Source organism: Sus scrofa, chromosome 7, assembly GCF_054392235.1.
Source record: "Sus scrofa isolate SSC_HxYL_T2T_F1_AM1 chromosome 7, Sscrofa_HxYL_maternal_Yorkshire_Landrace_v2.0, whole genome shotgun sequence".
NCBI classification, from domain to species: Eukaryota; Metazoa; Chordata; class Mammalia; order Artiodactyla; family Suidae; genus Sus; species Sus scrofa.
The window spans coordinates 78,686,624-78,708,301 of record NC_139389.1 but is presented as its reverse complement, the minus strand read 5'-3'; the positions used below and the strand labels follow the sequence as shown (position 1 = coordinate 78,708,301).

Below are 21,678 nucleotides of genomic sequence, written 5' to 3'. Positions count from 1 at the left end.
AGTTGTGACCCTACACCACAGCTGCAGAAATGCCGGATCCTTAACTCACTGCACCAGGCCAGGGATCAAAGGATGCCTCCACAGAGGCAAGTAGGATCATTAACACACTGTGCCACGGTGCGAAGTTGAAGAAAATATTTTCATGGTTTGATTACAGTTTAGTCAATAATGATATCACATGGTACTTAAAAAGTTTTATTGATAACAAGTTTGATACTCTACTAATTCCAAAAGTAAATCATCTTGACTGAGCATTTTTGGTTTGGGATCTTCAAAAGTCTAGAATAAGATTTTTATTTGTCCTTTGAATTTTTTCAAATGGCATTCTACTCTAAAATTATTCTCACAAGTCTCTTCTGACCCCTTTGCTGTACAGTGGGAAAATAAAAAAGAAAAAAAAAGAAAAAAAAGAAAAAAGAAAAAAGAAAAAAAATAAAATTATTCTCATGCAACAGCCAAACGTTACATACTTTAAGTTGAATAAAAGTATCATCATTTAAGTTGAACTTGCATATAGAATCTTATAAGGTTTCCATTATGGATTTAGGTAATGATGAAATATGTTTGGAAAATATTACCTGAAGGATTATGTACTTAGAAAATATACCTCAGTATGAAGCCTTGTTTGACTTCATTAATTTTTTTGTTCTTTCTATCCTCCTTCTACTTAATTTTCCTCTCGGGAATAAAAAATTGTCAAAACATCAAAGTGAGTTCTCCTAGGAATGCTTGTCCTTCTGAAAGCTCAATACTTTCTACTTGTGTTTTCATGCAAGCCAGTTACACATCAGGATTGAAGAAATTTGTGATGGGGGAAATCTAGTTCAAGAGCCAAAATAATGGGTAAATAAACTGAATGGCATAAATATTTGAAAAGACAGATAAACATAAGAAATGACACAGGCTTTTTCACAACAGGAATGCCTTATTTCTTCAACTTGATAATTAAACAGCTATCTCCTATGAACTTTTCTTCGAAACGCATTCCTAACTTGAGAATCACAGTGAAAAGGTATTGCCTTTCTCCAGAGCTACAGGGAAATTTTGCAGGGGTTACTGAACATTAAATAGGAAATGAATTTATCTACCAACAAGAGGAATTTAGAATTACCCTTGATTACAAGGTAGTGCATTTTTAGATGTATGTGTGCTTATAATGTTAGGAAGAAACATTGCTTATTACTTCTCGTGCTTACTATAAGGTAATTTTGAGAAATTATCAGTGGAAGATTTTAAAATTCAAACAAGTAACTTTTAAGAAACCTGAGTGTTTGCACGATGTATATAATTATAGAATAGTATCTCATAAAGAGTTAGGAGTACACATTATATGTTAGGCTTATAACATAGTTCATGTTGAGTACAGGTGATTTTCATTACTATTATAAACTTATCTAATAGCCATGCTAATTGTTGTGGCTTTGGATTCCAGGAAAGATGGTAACTACTCTCAGGTTTAACTCTCATTTTTAGTAGATGAAGAGGAAGTGCATGTAAAGAATCCCTAGTTGTACACATGTACATGATTCTAAACAGCAGGAAATCCACTTGGGAGAGAGGCCATGCCAGAATGAAGGAGTAACTTTTAGAGCCATAGCAACTATTTATCACATCACTGGTGAGGAAAGTACCAGGATATTTTGGAAGGTATAATTATTGCTAATACCTGCCTCTGACTTAACAAGAGGTAAGCCCTCAGGGATACATGTCTAAGTCAGGCAGAGCCATCTGGGTTTTAGCTAGAGTTAGATATATAGTATATCTATATAGTTATATCCATATGTATCACCTATCTGTCTCTAATAGAAATATAATTACACAGGAAATATTTGCTATTACTCAAGTTAAATTACCCAGGACCCAGTCTAATTTGGAAGACACAGAGCCTTATTTACTCATACAAACTCCATTTTCAGAATTAGGAACAGGGGTTACTAACACTTATCCTTTGATCCGACCTTCTCCAACTTCTCAAATTCTTAGACTCTTTCTGAGCCCAAATAAAATTGAGTTGGAGAAACTGTTTCTAGTATTTCATGGTATTACTGAACCCATCCAATTTAGGAACATAAATTTAAAATATAAAGTTTTGGAAAGGAGTTAAATATAATTTTTTTTGCTTCTATTCACCCATTTTTGTTTTATCTTGTTATATTTTATTTTTTGGAAACTAATCTGCCTTCAGTAGATAACCCAATAACTTTGTATTCAACTGAATAGAAGAAAAAACTATTGGTCAAGGGCCTACCCAGCAATATGTTTTTCCATCTACTGAGCCAAGTATACCAAAATGAATGTACAGTATGCACCAGAATTAATCCATTGTGAGGGTTCATACCAAACTCAGAATGTTCTGAGGATGTTACTTGAACAGCCTATAAGTACGGCTGCTTATGCAGGTGTCTAGAGAAACAATTACTCTCCAAGTTTGCAGACAACCAAATCTAACATTTCTTCAGCAATAGTTTCTTCTAGGCACTGGAGATGGAAGCTGGCTACCTGAGATACTAGAGAAATCACAAGCAACCAGAAGATTTGCTCTGCATAAGGTACTAGATTCTCAACACAAGATTTAAAACGCCATACTGCTATCACCTAAAATATCAAAGCTGTTTTGTCCATTGTAGTTAGCTAAACAGATATTACCATTTCTCAATATTTCATCTATTTTTAATCACTGGCAAAATATCTGGTCTTTCACAGGCAGATTTGGGCAATAAAATAAGGCTATTTATCTGCATTAGTAAGCTACATTTATACTCAAGCACCTGTTATAAATAAGATATATATCTTTTAAATCTATTCACTGAAAGGTGGATAATCATATCAGGACTTGGTTTATCTATTGACAAATGGAAATAAGGATTGTATTTATTTCAAATGGCTGTCTAGGGATTAAATGAAATAAAAGGTAATACGTTTAACATCCCTTTGCAAAGCAAGCTTTCAACAGATTTTAGTTATCATTCGTTTCTTTTTAGTTACCAGTATATTTGACTATATTTGTGTAATCACTTAAACGACACTCATTATTCTGAACAACCCCTTTTGTTATGATCTCTGGCTGATTTAGCAAAACCACAAAATGTATCACATTAATTGGAGAGTCAGTAATAGTTTCTTATCCCTGAAAAATAGCAATGGTGAGAGGCCATTCTTTTAAACCATATTTTACACTAATGCATGTCTGTCAACTCATCTCCCTGACCATCTCAGAAGCTTCTCTTAAGTCATTCTATCAAGTCCATCTGTGCTTCAGTTCAGCACAACAAATATCTATTGTTTACTATGTTCAAAGCATGCGTAAAGTATTATCCCTCTCTTTAAAGAGTTTATAAGCGCTGTATAATTTACTTTATTAACCTAGACATAGTTAAAGCAAGTCGGCAAACTGAAAGCCCTACCTCCATCATGTTATTACCAACCTCTAAGTTTACATTAATTGTTAACCTTAACAGAATTATATCACATCTTTTCAAATACCACGTGTCCTTATTACTATATTTATAGGTGACGGAACCAAAACAATGAGGTCAAGTGAGTTACAGCATGATCAATGAAGCAAAAAGCAGAACTCTCTCCTCTTATGTTTAACCAAGAGCTCCAGAAATAATAAACTGTGAATGATTTAAATTAAATTAAAGTGTTAAAATTTTTTTGAGATTGGTATTCTAGTTAATACCCAGGTACAATTTCAGTTACGTATAGTATTTGTTATATTCTAAGAATGGTATAGTTTGCTTCAAACAATGATTAAAAAAACAGAAATAGTACACATCAATGGATATATTTTCTTTTTTAATTTACTGACAAAAAAGGTGCAGATGGCACCCCAAATAAGAGACTGGCATGGACCAATATCTTCTCTGTGAAAATGACTAATGTATCACTACACTTCTGCCAGAAATACATAAAGAGACTGCCAAAAATGATCATATCATTATCAGCTAGTGTTCCCAATTGTTCACTGTTTGTGTCACATATGGATCCTCTGAATTGCAGAACTCCTACCTAAAGAAACCCTAATATCATTATAAAATATGAACTTTTGCATGTTTTTAAAATGTTTCAAGGAAACTGCATTTGTTCTACTGTAAACAAACATATTTTCCTGGTGTCAGTAAAAAAAAAAAAAAAAAAAAAGAAGAGTGCAAAAAATGAATGACACTCAAATTTCAAATTTGTAAAGCTAAATTAGAATATAAAGAAATGTGATCTAAGTATCTGTATAAACCAATAAGCTTTGTTCTTTCAGCTACATAAATTTTTAACTAACAACCATCTAGCACTAACTATTAGGCAATATAGGGTCATTGATTTCTCTAAATTTGCAAGGCTTTAATAAATATTAATCAAATGGCATGGTACATTTCTATACCTAATTTCCATAATATACCCTATGGCATTAAAATACAAAGAATACAAAATAAGAGGTTAGTCTGGTTACATAAGCATCTTTTTAGTTTCTCATTAGTGTAACCCTGGATGCCAAAGGTGGTTGGTTTTCACATGAATATATATTTCTACAGAATTAAACAACAAGGAAGTGAAGAGTGATACATGCACACATTTACACAAACACACACACAAACCTTTATACTACCAACTATAAAATAAGAGAAATTGAGAACTAGATCAGTTTTATATGCAAAGTACTTCAAGAGAAAAATAACAGTTGGATACAGAAAAGTATAATTTGAAAAGTAGTCTCGGATTTCCCATTGGGACTCAGTGGGTTATGAACCCGACTAGTGTCCATGAGGACAATGGTTCAATCCCTGGCCTTGCTCAGTGGGTTAAGGATCTGGCGTTGCCATGAGTTGTGGTGTAGGTTGCAAACATGGCTTGGATCCCATGTTGCTGTAGTTGTGGCGTAGTCTGGGAACTTCCATATGCCACAGGTGTGGCCCTAAAAAGCAAAATAAATAAATAAATAAAGGCAGTCTTGTGGGATGGAGGACAGTTGAATAGGTGTGAATTTTTACAGCAAGGAAAATATTCTGTATACTATAATGAAGGATATATGATACTTTGCATGTATAAAACCCATAGAACTTTATAGCACAGAAAATTTAAAAAAAATTTACGAAGTCAGGGGATAAAGGATGAATACAGAAATAATCTCACTGAAGAAAGTAAGGGGAAAATGATGGCATAAGGATCTAGCTAGAAATGAGTGGCCATTTTAAGACTAAAAGCAAAAGGAATTGTGCATAGGAAATATACCCTAGGTCATAAATTGACAGAGAAAGACAAATACTGTATGATATCACTTATATGTAGAATGCAAAATATGATACAAATGAACTTTTACAAAACAGCAACAGAATTACATAGAAAACAAACATGGTTAACAAAAGGCAAGAAGAGGGACATAAATTGGGAGTTTGAGATAAGCAGATATACTACATAAACTGCTATATATAAAATAGATAAACAGCAAGGTCCTACTATACAGCACAGAAAACTATATTCAATATCCTGTAATAAACCATAATGTAAAAGTATATATATATATATATATATATATATATACATATGCCTATGTATATATGTATATTTTACTAAGTTACTTTACTGTATATCAGAAACTAACACATTATAAATCAACTATACTACGATGAATTTTTTAAAAATAATCCTAAAATCACCACACATACATATATACTGAAATTGAGTGGATGGTGTATGGTGGGAGCCAGGTTTTTCACTGTTGGCATAGGAAGTTATAGACATGCAAGAAAAAGCTAGAATGATTCATGTTGTAATGGATTAGAGGTGGGGACATCACTTTGAATATCTAACTGTGTGTGTGGAGAGAGGAAGAGAACATGTTACTCTATCAGCTGAAAGGGCTGACACCCAGCAGCAATGCGTATTACTAGTACCCAGATCTTGGTTTCTAACACCACTCTACATTAAAAGGAACCAGAGTCACTTGGAGAAACTGCTGATTCTAGAACTGGGCAGGAAATACATGAGATGAAACTAAAGTGTACTGTACTGAAAAAGAAGAAAGTGCTAAAAACACACAATGAAGGAGGTATGTCAAAGGAACACAGGAGCCAGCTGAAACGATTCCAATGGCCCAAACTGGCACAACTGAGCAACAAAATAAATAAGATAGTACTGGATTATAGCGCCAAATATAAAATAAATGTTCATGAGTCCAAACTGATGAATATATGATTGAATAAGTAAAAGAGAGAAAACAGACAAATCTCCCATGCAGAAGATTTCCAAATGAATTATGTAAACACTTTGTCTTCAAAGAGGTAGAAGATAACTCTCCCTTTCTGAAGTGTGAATTTCTTATTATGACTCTTTTCCAAAGAATACAGAGATGGGGAGGTTATCCAATACTACCTCATCCAGGTGATCAAGGAGAACATCGACAATGATAAATCATATTGAAAGTATGTATCCTAGATATAATATGAAAATGGCACTTAACCTCTGTAGTCCTTCTCATAATTCATCAGGCACATTCTTTATAAGTCTACAAAATACCTGACCAGCGCTCTGAGAAAGTCACAGCCAAGTGGAATCCAAGGATATATGACAAATAAATGTAAGGATTCTAGAAAAGAAAAAGATAGTAGTAAAATGTAAGTAAATCTGAAAAAGCATAGACTTCAGTTAGTTCTGATGTATCAGTATTGGTTCATTCATTGTGTCAAAGACCCTTCTACAGTAAGATGATAATAATGGAGAATATTGGAAAGAAGGTGTATGGGAACTCTCTTCATTGCTTTTGTAAATGATTGAATAAGTAAATAAAAGTTTTTTTAAAGAAAAAGTGGTTTTGTGGGTGTACCAAATTATGAATTGACATAAGTGTTTTGTTATTTAGTATAAAATAAATAAAAGTTGTAATTGAATAGATCAGAGCTCAGTGGAAAACTTGATGTGAACATTGAATTGAAACCCCTGTTCAGCAAAGCAAATCAGGGCACCAATGAGAGTTAGCTGTCACAGTGCCATGTAGCAGATGGGTGTGAATGACACAACTGGGAAACAAAACCCCAGGACCAGTTGGAAATAATCATAAGATTTTCCCAGTCCAGGATGTCCAAATTGTGACAGACTTTTTATTTTTTATTTTCATAAACTCTATTGAATTAATTTCAAAGGATGTTATAAGGTTACAAGCACACTCAACATAGTGATTAGAAAACAGTAAAAGCTTCTTGCTGGTTTGGGCTATGTAGTTACTCCTGCTTTTCAAAAGAAAGAAAAGTTTCTCGTTATTTTCAATCTCATGAACTAATTTCAATTCAATTAGTTGAGGATTCTAATTTCTAATAATAAGACCACATATCCATCAACACAAATCACATATCTAAAAAAGACTGTTTTGATAAAATCTGGTGACCTTAAGGAGACAGAGCACACATTTCCAAAATCATACTAAAGTATTATCAGGTAATTCTACAAAGTCAACTTCATCCATCATGTTCTTCGAGTATTAGGAAATTTGCCCACTTTACTGCTGAACATATAGCTGAGATATATTGTATTTATGCTCCTGAGGAATTCTAACTGACCTTATGATTACCCATATTTTATGGGTAATAAGAAAGTCTTACAAATGCAATTGCATTATATTTACACCTTTTTCCAAAATAACCTTGCTGCACATCAGTATAACCTTATCTATCTACATAGTCACTTAAATTGTATTAGAACTACTGTCACATATAAAGGTATCTTCAATATTTTTCATTATATCTAGAATACCCAATTCTACAACAGTTGACTCAGCCACATATATCTTTTCCAAATGCTTAATGAGAAAAGAAACAAAAAAATAATAATAATAAGCCGTGTTCTGAGGCCCAAGATAAGCTGCCATAAGCCCACAAAAATATGTGACAGGCTTCCAAAGACCTCCCTCTTTTTGCCCTTCTGTTTTACTTCCCTGGTGGAATTCTGTATATGTTTCCCTCAGAAATATACCTGTGATACCTGAAACCAGAGAAGTGGCAAGTGATAGAACACTATGAACTTGGTGAGAAACAACATAGCTGCTCAATTCATGGGCTCTAGAACCATACTCCCTGTTATGAATGTCAAATCTTTCATCCACTAGCTGTGTGACACTGAAGTCCCTAAACCTCTCTTTGTTTCATTTTCTTTATCTGCCAAATGTTGCTATATCACACTTTAATATTATCTACCACTAATGCAGACAGAAACACTTCCACAAGAGTACAGTGCCTATAGGAAGCTAAAAGTTTTTTGCATGAAGGAATAAATGAGTGAATGAATCAGTAGTAGCAGAAAAAGCCAGAGTGAATATGCACAATAGAAGAGTGGGACCAGTGGAACTGTGAGTGCTAAATGGAACTTTAGCAATTATAATGATAGTAAATTTCTACCTACTATTTTCAGTGTTACCAGTTTGCCAGTACTGGACTCAGTGGAGCCAATACTGTCAGCCTTCTTTCTGGAGATATATCTGAAATGTTAGCCATGTTGTTTTCTCGGCTTATTTCCATTCAAAATGAAACTTCATCAGCTTCACACCTAATATAGGTAGTTCACAGGCTTTCAGTAAATTTAAGGTAATTTATGATTTCATCTTTCTCAAGTAATTTTCAATCAAGTAAAGTTATCCAACAAGACTGGAAGTTGCACATGGAAACATTTTATTTTAGGGTTTCATTAGTATGCATAAATTCACAGCCCCTCCCAATCTCTATCCATTTTTGCAAGTAATTGAAAAAAAAGTGACTCAACATATGTGGATACCAGTTTTTAGGGTAGCAAATGGGGCATGGCATTTTAAATGTTTTAAATGAGGAACATTAACTGTGTTATAATTTGATTTCTAATAATGAACCTGATTCTCCTTCCAAAATGAAGATAACATCCTCTGATAAACATGAAAAAGAAGAGAAAGTGCATTATAGCATGAGGCAGACTATCAGTTTTCCAGCCCTCTTATTTATTAGCTACAGGTAGTGAATTTTATTTAATTCACTTGGCCTCAATTTCTTGATCCATAGTACAGGAATAATAATTATTTACCTGCACAAAGGCAGAAGCTTGATCAAATCCTTACATTCACTGATGATCTATTAAACCCCTACAAGTGCCAAATTCAGACTCTTTCCTACTCCTTTAGATGTTCACATGAGACCTCCACAGAGATGTGAACTAGGAAGGGAGCACTGGTGTAATCATGGTGTATGTCATAGGTGTATGACTACTTATTCATGCAGTTCACCTGAACAACTGGTACTGCTTGGGTTCAATCCCAATGTCCTGTTTTCATCATAGAATGGGCCACTAAGTACATCTGACTTAGACTTGGCAGGCCTGATGGAATCCAGTTGGTAATGAGCATGTCCAGGTGCATGGTCACTGGGGTTTGCTCCAAAGTCAAGTATTCTGTTTCTGCTAGGGCTCAGAAACATGCCAAGAGCTATTTCTCAAAAAGTGTATAGTCTCTACTACAGATGGCATTGCCTTGTTCCAGATTCCAGGAGCTGTAATCTCTACACCGTCTCTCTTCCTCACTACTGACACCTCTAACACCTTAATGTCTGCTGGATCATATGGCCCAAGCAGCCAGGCTGAAGCACTGCAGCCTGGAACTTCTCCAGAACTATACTGTGATCCCAGCTCCACTTTAGCTGGCAGCCTTCCATGTCGCTCACTATTGCACTAAGGCATTACTCCTAGGAGTTAAAATGTGCTGTATCAAGTAAGCCTAAAAAGATCTACCAGGTACCATGTTTCCCTTTTTGTTGTAAAGAATGCAAGATGCAGCAATTTATCTTTTACTCTGGGGGAGATATCTCAATAGACTTCTGACCACTATACTCATGAATTTCACAGACGTGGCAGATCCCTGACCTTCCTCGAGTTTATCTCCCACCTTCAGAATACAGGTGTTTTACCAAATTCTCCAGCATTCTATCCACCTCTTGCTCATCCTGCCCAATCAGCATAATGTCATTGTTGTAATGGGCCTCTTTAACATTCTGTGTGATGTTCATGCAGTTCCTATTTCTTTGGGTTACACTATGACAGAAACAGGAGGGTTAACACATCCCAGTAGCAACTGGAATATGCAAATTGTTTCTGACCTGTTTTTCTAACTGGAATGGAGAAATACTGCTAGCTAAATATCATGTACCTAACACCTTAATTATCTGCTCTAACAGTGATATTACATTGTCAGAGCAACCATAACCATGACTGCCATTTAGTTAAGTCTTCAGTAGTATAACATTACTCCTCAGGTTGGAGCTTTTGTAATATTAAACAGAAAATAAACAAATATTATATGGTAAACATGATAAAATAAATAGAAATATGATAAGGACTACAATAACTGCATCTTTGGGGTCTTTAATAGTGCCACTAATCTCCCTCCAACCCCCATTATAATAGTTTTTATCCCACAGACCAACAACCCAATGTGGGTTTTGTTCCATCTGACAAGAATATCAAATTCCAGTTATACACATTGGGTAACTAGGACATATCCACTGACTGGTCCACTAACCCAGTAGCCACACTGTGAACTGAATCATATCCAGGACTCCCTGAAGGCCCATGTTCTACATGGGATGCCATGATACTTATAGTGTTTTAGAACTTCCTCCAACTTACAGAATGGGAGAAAACAGTTTCAAATGATGCCACTGACAAGGGCTTAATCTCTAGAATATATAAACAACTTATACAACCCAACAGCAAAAAAACCAACCAATCAATGGAAAAATGGGCAAAAGCCCTGAAGAGACATTTCTCCAAAGAAGATATACAGATGGCCAACAAACACATGAAAAAATACTCAACATCACCGATTATAAGAGAGATGCAAATCAAAACTACCATGAGATATCACCTCACACCAGTCAGAATGGCCATCATTCATAAATCCACAAATAACAAGTGCTGGAGGGGCTGTGGAGAAAAGGGAACCCTCCTGCACTGCTGGTGGGAATGTCAACTGGTACAGCCACTATGGAGAACAGTTTGGAGAGACCTTAGAAATCTATACATAGAACTTCCATATGACCCTGCAATCCCACTCTTGGGCATCTATCCGGACAAAGCTCTACTTAAAAGAGACACATGCACCCGCATGTTCATTGCAGCACTATTCACAATAGCCAGGACATGGAAACAACCCAAATGTCCATCGACAGATGATTGGATTCGGAAGAAGTGGTATATATACACAATGGAATACTACTCAGCCATAAAAAAGGATGGCATAATGCCATTTGCACCAACATGGATGGAACAAGAGAATCTCATACTGAGTGAAATGAGCCAGAAAGACAAAGGCAAATACCATATGATATCACTTATAACTGGAATCTAATATCCAGCACAAATGAACATCTCCTCAGAAAAGAAAATCATGGACTTGGAGAAGAGACTTGTGGTTGCCTGATGGGAGGGGGAGGGAGTGGGAGGGATCGGGAGCTTGGGCTTATCAGACACAACTTAGAATAGATTTACTAAGGAGATCCTGCTGAATAGCATTGAGAACTTTGTCTAGATACTCATGTTGCAACAGAAGAAAGGGTGGGGGAAAAAATGTAATTGTAATGTATACATGTAAAGATAACCTGACCCCCTTGCTGTACAGTGGGAAAATAAAATAAAAAAAATAAAAAAATAAAAGAACTGCCTCCTAACTATTTATTTGCATCTCCATCATCCCAAAGATGTCATTAAGCCCAGCTCTGTGACCATCAGGTCTCCCCTATGGTCCATCAGGCTGGACTGAGGAGGAAAACCACCACTGAACTTCTTAGTGATCTTGGTGGCACCTCACAGGGTTAGTCCTGATGGTCTGAGTGAATGGCATGTCCCAGACTCCTTCTGTGGACCATAATCCTCTGGTGGGTCCTCCATTCTCACATAAGATAACCATCTCAGAATACCAAATTCCATCAGACTCTCTTCCTTCCTCCAACATCTTTCAAGGAAAATGAATGAAATTTCCATTTTGCTGAATGTTGGCCATAAAATTTTCCAGGCCTCTAAGGGTCAATTTAGCAGCAAGAGTTTGCCCTATTCCCCTGGGCTTCCTTTTAAGATTTTAATCCTTTGTCCCAAGAAAGTGCTTCCAAATCAATGAATTTTTTCTTATCCAGCTTACATTCTGGCCCACTTGATCCATGATGTGCTCTCCTGGCTCCTGCGGATACATACCGATGAATTCTTGTAATTCTTTAAGCCCAGCAATATTCCCAGCTGATTAACCCTGGTTAGCACGATGGCAGGCAAGACAGGAGGTAAGGGCAGTTTCTGAGAGAGGTACTGGTTAGCTTGTAGAGGAAAGGCTTCTTAGCATCATCCAGCATAGGAAAGTGCTAGATGTTACTAGGGAAGGGAGACCTCTTCTGAAAACCCAGAGAGTCTATGGAATCAACATCACCAAGGGAAATCAGTAAGATGTTTCAGCCATGTTCTAAGATGCCAGGTTTTTCCCATTAGGACTCTGGCCTTTGCATAACAGATGGGCCTTGGCTGAGTAATCAAAAGTCTCTGGAGCTTGACAACCCTAACAATGATATCTTTAAGCTGCTGCTCAGATATGCTGCTTTTCCACTACAGAAGATAAGAGTCTTCTTTATAAGGTACCAGAAAAGCCATCTGGTTGTCACACTTAGCCATGAACTGCTCGTTAATCGCCCTTAGTCTGTCGTTATCTCTTTGCAGGGCACCTATACAATTTAACAATAACCAGCCAGCTCTGCCTTACTGGCATTGTTTCCACCAAATCTTTCAAACATCTACATTATAGTATCTGCCAGAGCATTCCCCTCCAGGGTCATTTTTCCAGATTACAGAGGTGCAACCTTCAGCAACTGAGCCACCATCTTGTGCCAGGCAAGCATCACCTACCAACCAGAATAGCATCCTCTTTCCCACCAGGTCATGGGTGAGCCAGCATCAAATCTTCATCATTCCACAGCCACAGCGGTTTTCTGAAACTGCTCTGAGAACCAATTGTGCTAGTCCAAGTCCTCCAAAACCCCAATAATAAGATATGATTAGACACAGAAGAAACATATTTGTGAGGGAACATGGGAAATGAGCCAGAGGAATTTGTAATAGCCATAAGACTGTGATACAGATCTGACCATTCCTAAGGAGAATGGGAAGGAAGGAACTGTGATCGAGAATTTTTTAGACTGCCAGAAAAATCTAAGCTAGTTCAGCAAGGTGATGGGAGTCCTGGAGACAAAGTCAGAGAGTTCCCATGTCTTCTAAGAATGTGCCTGCCTTAGTGTCCCTGCACATAGCAGGGAGCATCATCAGCTGGGAGCAGCTTGTGGGAGCTTCCATCTCTGGATAAACACAGGGATGAGTTTCAGAGGACAGAAGCTGAGGCTATGGTCAATGATGCTCCATAGCCTATTATCTAAAGAGGTGCATTTTCATGGCTGCCACAGCATTTATTGAGGATGAAAATGCCTTAACATGACCTCATTGATCCTTTACAACATCGTGAGACTTGCTTTTTAGTGATTCTGTTTTTATAGAGGAAAACAGCTGAAGCTAAGTGGCTTGCCCAAGTTTACAGGGCAAGAAAGTAGTAAGGATGGATTTAAATACAGATCTTTGATTGCATGGTTTGTTGTTTTTAACCACATGGTCCCTCCTCAGAGGGCTTAGAATCTGCCAGGTAAAGGGACCTGGGAACAGACAAACATAATAAAACATAATTGCTCTTGATGATAATAATTACAAAATATCCATGAGAAAGACTGCTTTAGTCTACCTGGGGGAATCAAGAGGACTTTGGCTCAGACTTCAAAGCAGATTAGGTATTTGTATAGAGAGCAGAGAGATTCCAGGGAAACAGGGAACAATGTAGAACAGAAAGAAGACATGTAAGAGTATCACAATGGTAATTTTGGCATGGACTTAAATATTTTCAAATTACTTAAAATACCAGTGATGTCCCAGTCCTTCTCAAAGGGTCGAAAAAAAACAAGGTAGATGGTGCTCAGCCCAAGCTCTTAGCAGCAGGTAAATTTTTCCACCAGAAATGATTTAAACAAATACTGCCAGTGCCAAAAGAAGAAGAAAGGATGTTGATCACTGCATAGGAAATACAGACAGGGAGCAGTCAATTGAAGAGTGACATCTAAACCAGCCACAGTAGCAGCAGTCCACTGCCATTTCAGGAAGTAAAGATAAAGCCAGCATTTGGAGGGAAGGTGGGAAGAAGATAAAAATCCTCTGGATAAGGCAATTGAGTAATAGTTCATACAAAAAAGACAGTGGTGGAAGCAACAAAGACAAATCACCATCCATAATCTGAAGAGCATCCCCTGGTGCTAAAAATAAATGCCTTATTTCATTGCCTGTGTAAGGAAGGAGCAGCCATGAGAAAAGGACTGGGGCTAAACAAAATGGGTACTTTCTTCTAATATTTAGAGTCAACCTAATAAGAGTTAAGATTTTAATTATCAAGTGTCAGAATCTAAAATGGCTATACCAATGATATAACCCAGCATTTCCACTTCAACAAATATTTCTTATGGAAGTAATAATATGAATATGGAAAGGGACATATTAAATGTCCTATGAAGTAGTTTGCAATACAAAAAGCTGGAAATATTTACCCAAATCTAGAGGAATTATTATGCGATGGTATATTAAAATGCACCAACCTGGGAGAAGTTATTTCTATGTTCAATAAATGCTTAGTGAGAAATCACCATGAACCAACCATTCTGCCCAGAGCTAATGACACAGAAGTAAAAAGGACAGATATGGTCTCTGCTTTTGTGGGGCTTCTGGCTGGAAAATAAGACAAGTAGATACAAAGTAAACAATGATGTATGCAGATAAAAAGGAAACTGGGATGCTGTGGTGGAGAATAAATATGCAGAGACTTTACTATTTCATTAAATAGGGTGATATAAGGTCTCTGAGGTAATATATAATGTGAAATCTAAGGAATAAATGGGACAGGCACTGACAGAAAAAGCAGAGCATTCCTCTAAGCAGGAGAAATTAAGAGTAAGAACCAGGGGCAAGATGCAAGAGAGGGGCTGCTCGTGAGCAGCACATCCAGAGGAGATGAAAGGGTATAGGACCTGGCTTACAACTAGAGGGATGGCCCTTAGATTGAAGAAAAATTGCCTGCATTCTAATATAAGAAAATAGTTTTAGTGACAATGGAGGTAGGCACATGTCTGTTTGATATTCAGAAGATGAGGAAATTAGGGCTTTTTTTTTTTTTTTTTGTCTTTTTAGGGCCACACCTGCAGCATATGTAAGTTCCCAGGCTAGGGGTCAAATTGGAGCTGCAGCTGCCAGCCTATACTACAGCCAGAACAAGGGAGAATATGAGCCACATCTTCAACCTACACCACAGCTCACAGCAACGTGGAATCCTTAACCCACTAAGTGAGGCCAGGGATGGAACCTGCATCCTCATGGATACTATTTGGGTTCGTTAACCCCTGAGGAATTTAGTTTTAATACACTATTTTCTACTTTCCCCCATGAATTCCGTGTGAATGGAGGATGGAGAGGTGTGAGTGTATGAGTGAAGTAGAAGGTGAGAAGAAAAATAAAGTATAAAATAATTTCCCCAAAAGTGGGAAAGAGACTCTATTTAAAAAATACATAGCAGAATTTTCAAGGTGGTGATGAAAGTCCACAGATAATTGCATACAGTGCAGATGTGCATATTAATTATTCTTGCTGTAATTAATATACTGCATTCACTTTGTTTGGCTTTCCACTTGGCAAAACCTCTAGATTTAACACATACAGGGGAAAAAACTGTGGAAATGACAAATACAAAACAATTAAAAACATAATGAGATTTAAACAAGAATATATACATTATGAGCAACCTGTAAATACTGCTAAATAGAATTACATTCAGATTATTAAAATAACTAAAGCTACAATTGAAATATGGCTCATTTTAACATTATTTACCAAATAAAATAAGCTAAACGAATCACTTCCTAAAATAACTTTTTAAAAAATATTACCTTTTAAAGTGCCTCAGCTTTTTTTTTTTTCCAAAAACATATGGGCAGGTAGGAAATTTAAAATAAAAAGCAGAAGTCTTTGTATAGTCTAAATATAGATATAGTAGTGTGCCAGGCTTTAGCTAAATTTCTCTATATATAACCTGTAATGGGTCCAGTATTTACTTTTAAAAATATTTATTTCTAAAGAACATATAATGTAGCTAATTAAAATGCCAATTAACAAGGTATTTATATTGCCTTAATTTTTGCTTGCTCTATTTCTACACACATGTGATTGGGACCTCAAAAGACTACCCAACCATAAAATAAGGGGACAAATCATGACATGGAAAGCAAACACAATACTTTAAACCCCAAGTGTTTTTTTGAGTTAGTGTTAAAATCCTAAATTATTTTAGGTTATTAAAATAACCATTATGCCCATAGTTTCTCAGACTTCAGTGTATATCAGAATTCCTTGGACTTTATTGAAGATAAATACCTAAGCTCTCTACTCCATAACTACTAAATCAGGATTTCTGTGGGGAAGTCCTAGGAATCTATTTCCCAAAACTCCTCAGATGGTTTTTATAGTAGATGACTTTTGACCACATATTGAAAAAAAGTTGCTATCTCAATTTCAAATTATATTTCAGACTGATGAGTTAGGGCAATAGATGTTAAAAAATAAGTTATCCAATCAAACTTTGGATTGTTGGTAATTCTGTGCATTTGTTGTCCAATCAAAACCTGGTCATGGAAGTTCCAATTGTGGTTCAGTGGTAATGAGCCCGACTAGCATCCACGAGCACACGGGAGAAATCCCTGTCCTCGCTTAGTGGGTTAAGTTACCTGTGTTGCCAATGAGCTGTGGTTTAAGTCACAGACATGGCTCGGATCCTGCACTGCTGTGGCTCTGGCATAGGTAGGCAGCTGTAGCTCTGATCCAACCCCTAGCCAGGGAGCTTCCATATGCCGCAGATGCGGCCCTAAAAAGAAAAAAAAAAAAATGGTCACATTAATATGTTGTAGAATTAGATAAATATCTGGAAAACAAAGATCCCAACCCAAATCTGTATATATTATTATGTATTACTATACTTTGATTATACAGTATCTGTCTTTATGCTTTGTTATGTTGTGATAAATAAAAAAGTATTTTGTGTTTGTTACATGGATAGTTTACTATCTAAAATTATGAAACACTAGAAGAAACAGGATTCTTGTGGCACACTGCAGGGAGCAATGTGGATTGAGAATGTGTTTTTAATGGAAGCTATGTAACACTCATATGTTGGTAAGTAAACTATGAAAGATATAAGAAAGAAGTCTACATGGACTGCTAAGGCTGATAGCAGACCTGGTTGGAACAACAGTAAAGAAGCCAAAGCCACTTAGAGATAAGCTGAAATCAATTTCTTCCATGGAGAAGCTGCGTAAGTAAGATCTTTATGTCAAAGTGTTTACAGATTCTAAAAAGACAGCTATAAATCTGAACAAATGATGCTGTGAGTGGTCTGATTCTTGAGGAGAGGTGGGAAGCCTGGAAGATTTCAACTGCAAGCCTTCCAGACCCACACTAACCAATAGGATAGAGATTAGACACATGTGGCTACCGTACTTGAAATACAGTTAGTACAACTAAGATACTAAGTTTCTAATCTTACTTAATTTTAATTAATTTAAATTTAAATCTAAAACCATACATATGCATACAAACAAAGTGTATCTAATACAGACCTTATACTCCCCACAAAAATTAACTTAAAATGGATCATAGATCTAACTGTAAAATGCAAAACTGTGCAACTCCCAGAAGGTACCATATGAGAATATCAAAGTTACTTTGGGTTTGAGTGGTGAGTTTTTAGATATAATACCAGAGGCATAATCCATAAAAGAAAGATTTGATAAATTGGTGTTCATTAAAATTTAAAGCCTCTGACCTGTGAAAGACACTATCAAAAGAACAGCAAGACAAATCACAGACTGAGAGAAAATGTTTCCAAAAGATACATCTGACAAAGAACTTTTAGCCAAAATAAACAAAGTACATTTGAAATTCGACAATAAGAAAACAAAAGTCTGTTTAAAAATAAGAGTCTTGAACAGATACCTCACCAAAGAAGACATAGAGAAGGCAAATGAGCATATGAAAAGATGCTTCACATCATATGTCATCAGGGAAATGCAAATTAAAACAATGAGATAACCACTACATAACTTTTAGAATAGTCAAAACCTAGAACACTGACAATACCAAATACTGATGAGGTTTTGTGGAGCAATAGAAACTCCCTTTCATTACTAGTGGGGATGCAAAATGGCATAGACACTTTAGAAGACAGTTTACTAAACTAAACAAAGTCTTACTATACAATCTAGTAATTGCACTCACTCCTTGGTATTTATCCAAAGGAATTGAAAAGTTATTTATTTCCACAGAAAAACCTCTACATGGACATTTTTACCAGATTTATTCATAATGGTCAAAATTTGGAAAAAAAAAAGTTTTGCATCAGTAGTTGAATAGATAAATATAGTACATCCAAACAATGGAGTATTATTTAGCACTAAAAATAAATGAGTTATTAAGCCATGAAAAGTCATGGAGGAAACTAAAATGGGTAATACTAAGTGAAACAAGCCCATCTGAAAAGGCTGCATACTGTATGATTCCAATCATCTCACATTCTGTGGAGTGAGTAAAAAAAATCAGTGGTTGTCAGGGATTTGGGGGAGGAAAGGAAGGATGCATAGGTGGGAGTACAGGGAATTTTTAGGGCAATGAAACTACTTTGAAATTATCATGGTGGATACATGTCATCATACATTGTTCAAACCAGACAACACCATGAGTGAACCCTAATGTAAACTATGATCTTTGGGTTTGGGATAATGATGGGTTAAGGTGGTTTCAATATCTGTAGCAAATGGACCACTGTGATGGGGGATAATTATATTAGGGGAATGTGGATGTGGGGTTGGGGGGTCAGGGCATCTATGGAAAATCTTTGTACCTTCCTCTCAATTTTGCTGTAAACCTAAAACTGCTCTAAAAATAACTCTTAAAAATCTTATATCTAAAATCAGATGTTTGACTCAGCATTGTAAAACTTTGAAGTATGTTCGAAAAATTCAAATACATGAATCTGTTTTCAATTGTACATTTCATGAAATATAAATATAGATGAAGTATATCTAATGAAATTGTAGCATCCTAACTAAAAGATGTTGTTAAGTAGAAAATACACACTAAATCCTGAAATCTTAGTATGAGAAAAAGAATGTAAACTACGTCATTTGTAACTTTAATGTTGATTACATGTTGAAATGTTAATTTGGATACACATGGTTACATACGGTTAAATAAACATATTATGAAACATAATTTCACTTGTTTTTTTTTTTTTCAAAATGTAGCTCCTAGAATAATTAAAATAACATAGATGCCATTAATTGTATTTTTACAGGACAGGGTTGCTTAGACAATTTTTAATAAGTTGTTACATATGTAAGTTATATCTAATTTGCCATGATTTTTGCCATTACATTGTCTACTGAACCAGGACAAACAGAAAATCTTGCATGTCATAATTATGACTTCAATTACATAAAGAAACTGAGAACTGTTACTTGCACACAGAGAGACCTGGGAACAGATATTCTTTTCAGAGTCATGGCAAAAGTGTAAGTGCTTGCCAGTTTCAAGTAAGATGATCTCAACAAGATGAAACTACTGTGTCTACCAGCATCTAGTCATTTGCTCCTGCCCCCAAAACCAAGAGGCAAAACAGACATAGAGGCAGGAGGAATAAAATCATGATTCACCTAAAGTGACCTAATAACATAAGAAGGAAGATAAAGATGAGCAATTAGAAACTGTTGAAAAAGACTTTTCTTTCCCTGAGAGGTCACCTTCTTTGTGATAAGATGCAAATAATTAAATTTCTGATAGCAAAGAATTTCTCAAAAATAAAGCTGATGAATGTGAACTTTCAGAAATCTATTCAAAAAGATCAGGTCTCTCCTGTTCTCAAAACATCATTACTCAGCAATTTTAAAATTTCTCTGTAAAACAAAGATATGATGGTTGGGGTTTTACATTCAAAACAGTTACAGGTTAAATATTGCTCCATTACCAATGATAAGTGGGAAATGTCATAGTAATTATTCTTTGGTAGAAAAATAACTTGTGGCATGTTATTTATTTATTTGTCTTTTTAGGGCCACACTCACAGCATATTGAAGTTCCTTGGCTAGGAGTCAAATCAGAGCTGCGGCTGCTGGCCTACACCACAGCCACAGCAACACAGTATGAGCTGCGTCTGCAGCCCACACTACAGCTCACGGCAATGCCAGGTCCTTAACCCACTGAGCCAGGCCAGAGATCGAACCTGTGTCTTCATGGATACTAATCGAGTTCCTTACTGCTGTGCCTCGATGGGAACTCCAAATTGTGGCATTTTATGATATAGGCATTTATTCAAAATGTATTTATTCAGTGCTTCAATATAAAAAAAAATGCCATATCAAATGCTCTGGCAAATGCAAAAGTGAGCTATATAGAATCACATCCTTCCCTCTGAGATATGTAAATTTCTATTCTCAGAAAATGCTCTCTCCAGACTTTATCCACACCACTCATCCAACTTCCCTGTCTCGGATTACTGCTCCTCTTCCCATCTTACCAGCTTCTATTGCTTGACTATGTATTTCTACACCAGGTAATTGAAGATTTCTTTTACCAACCCACTGAACACTGCTCTCTAGAGTACTGATGAAGCACACCCACATAGACTCTCTCCCTCCATTCTCCTTCAACCTCTTGTACACACAGCACATTTAGAGGAGCCCAACACTTGAGGACTTCTATCAGTGTGGCTGGTCAGACTAAGGAAGTAAGAAATCAAAGTGAAAGAAGCACCCTGTGTTAATTGCATCAAATGAGGAATCCCTTGCCTTTTACTCTCAGATTCCTGTACTTCTATAAAATATATAAGATAACAGAACTACTCATTTAAAAAACTGATCTACCAGGGTCTGAAGTGGAAATGTATATATTAGATAGGAATATGATAACAAATCTAATTAAGAAATAGTTTTGGTAATAGCTGGAATTATAATTATCCTTTCCATCCTGACCCCTCACCTTGAATGATGGCTGAATAGAGTGTGCAGGATACTTGCTTAAAAAAGGATTCACCTGTCATAAAAGCTAAGACCATGGAATTAGTACAGCATCTGGCAGATATTTATTAATTACGGCAACTAAAACAGATGGGCAGTCAAGCTTTAAAATCTGTTTTTTGTGACCTGGAATGACAATGAATAATAGGTCAAATGTTACACTGAAAGTGGTGATTGTTCATTATTTAAGAACAGTGAAATAAAAAGACAAAAGGCAAAAAGACAGGAAAAAAAAAAAAAGAACAGTGAAGTGGGTATTTAAAAAATTTTTTAGCTGTGCCCATGGCATGCAGTTTGAGGCCAGGGATCGAACCCATGCTACTGCAGTGACCCAAGCCACAGCACTGACAACAAAGCGGGCATTTTAAAACCTTAATAGTTGTTCTCCCTACAAAAGAGTTCAGATAACTTTATATACTGCCTTATTTACATGATAAAGTATCATTTTTAAATGTTGGTTGTGATCATTTTTTTATTCTAGAAAAAAAGAAATGACTGATGTTAA

The 21,678-nt window shown here is 36.1% G+C and overlaps 2 long non-coding RNA genes across 16 annotated transcripts in view; one reads left to right on the top strand and one right to left on the bottom strand.

Annotated features, from left to right (window-relative positions):
• LOC106507717 (uncharacterized) overlaps window positions 1-21,678 on the bottom strand; it is a 171,135-nt gene that overhangs the window by 58,554 nt on the left and 90,903 nt on the right. For 10 of the 15 annotated variants that reach the window (XR_014810730.1, XR_002345872.2, XR_001303922.3 and 7 more), the window contains one exon: window positions 6,511-6,580. The exons of the other annotated variants lie outside the window; for them this stretch is intronic. This is a non-coding gene — a long non-coding RNA (uncharacterized LOC106507717). The remainder of the gene's footprint in view (window positions 1-6,510; window positions 6,581-21,678) is intronic. 15 annotated transcript variants of the gene reach the window in all.
• Window positions 2,466-3,632, top strand: LOC106507718 (uncharacterized). The gene is made up of 2 exons (XR_002345871.2): window positions 2,466-2,549; window positions 3,511-3,632. It is a non-coding gene; the product is annotated as an uncharacterized LOC106507718 (long non-coding RNA).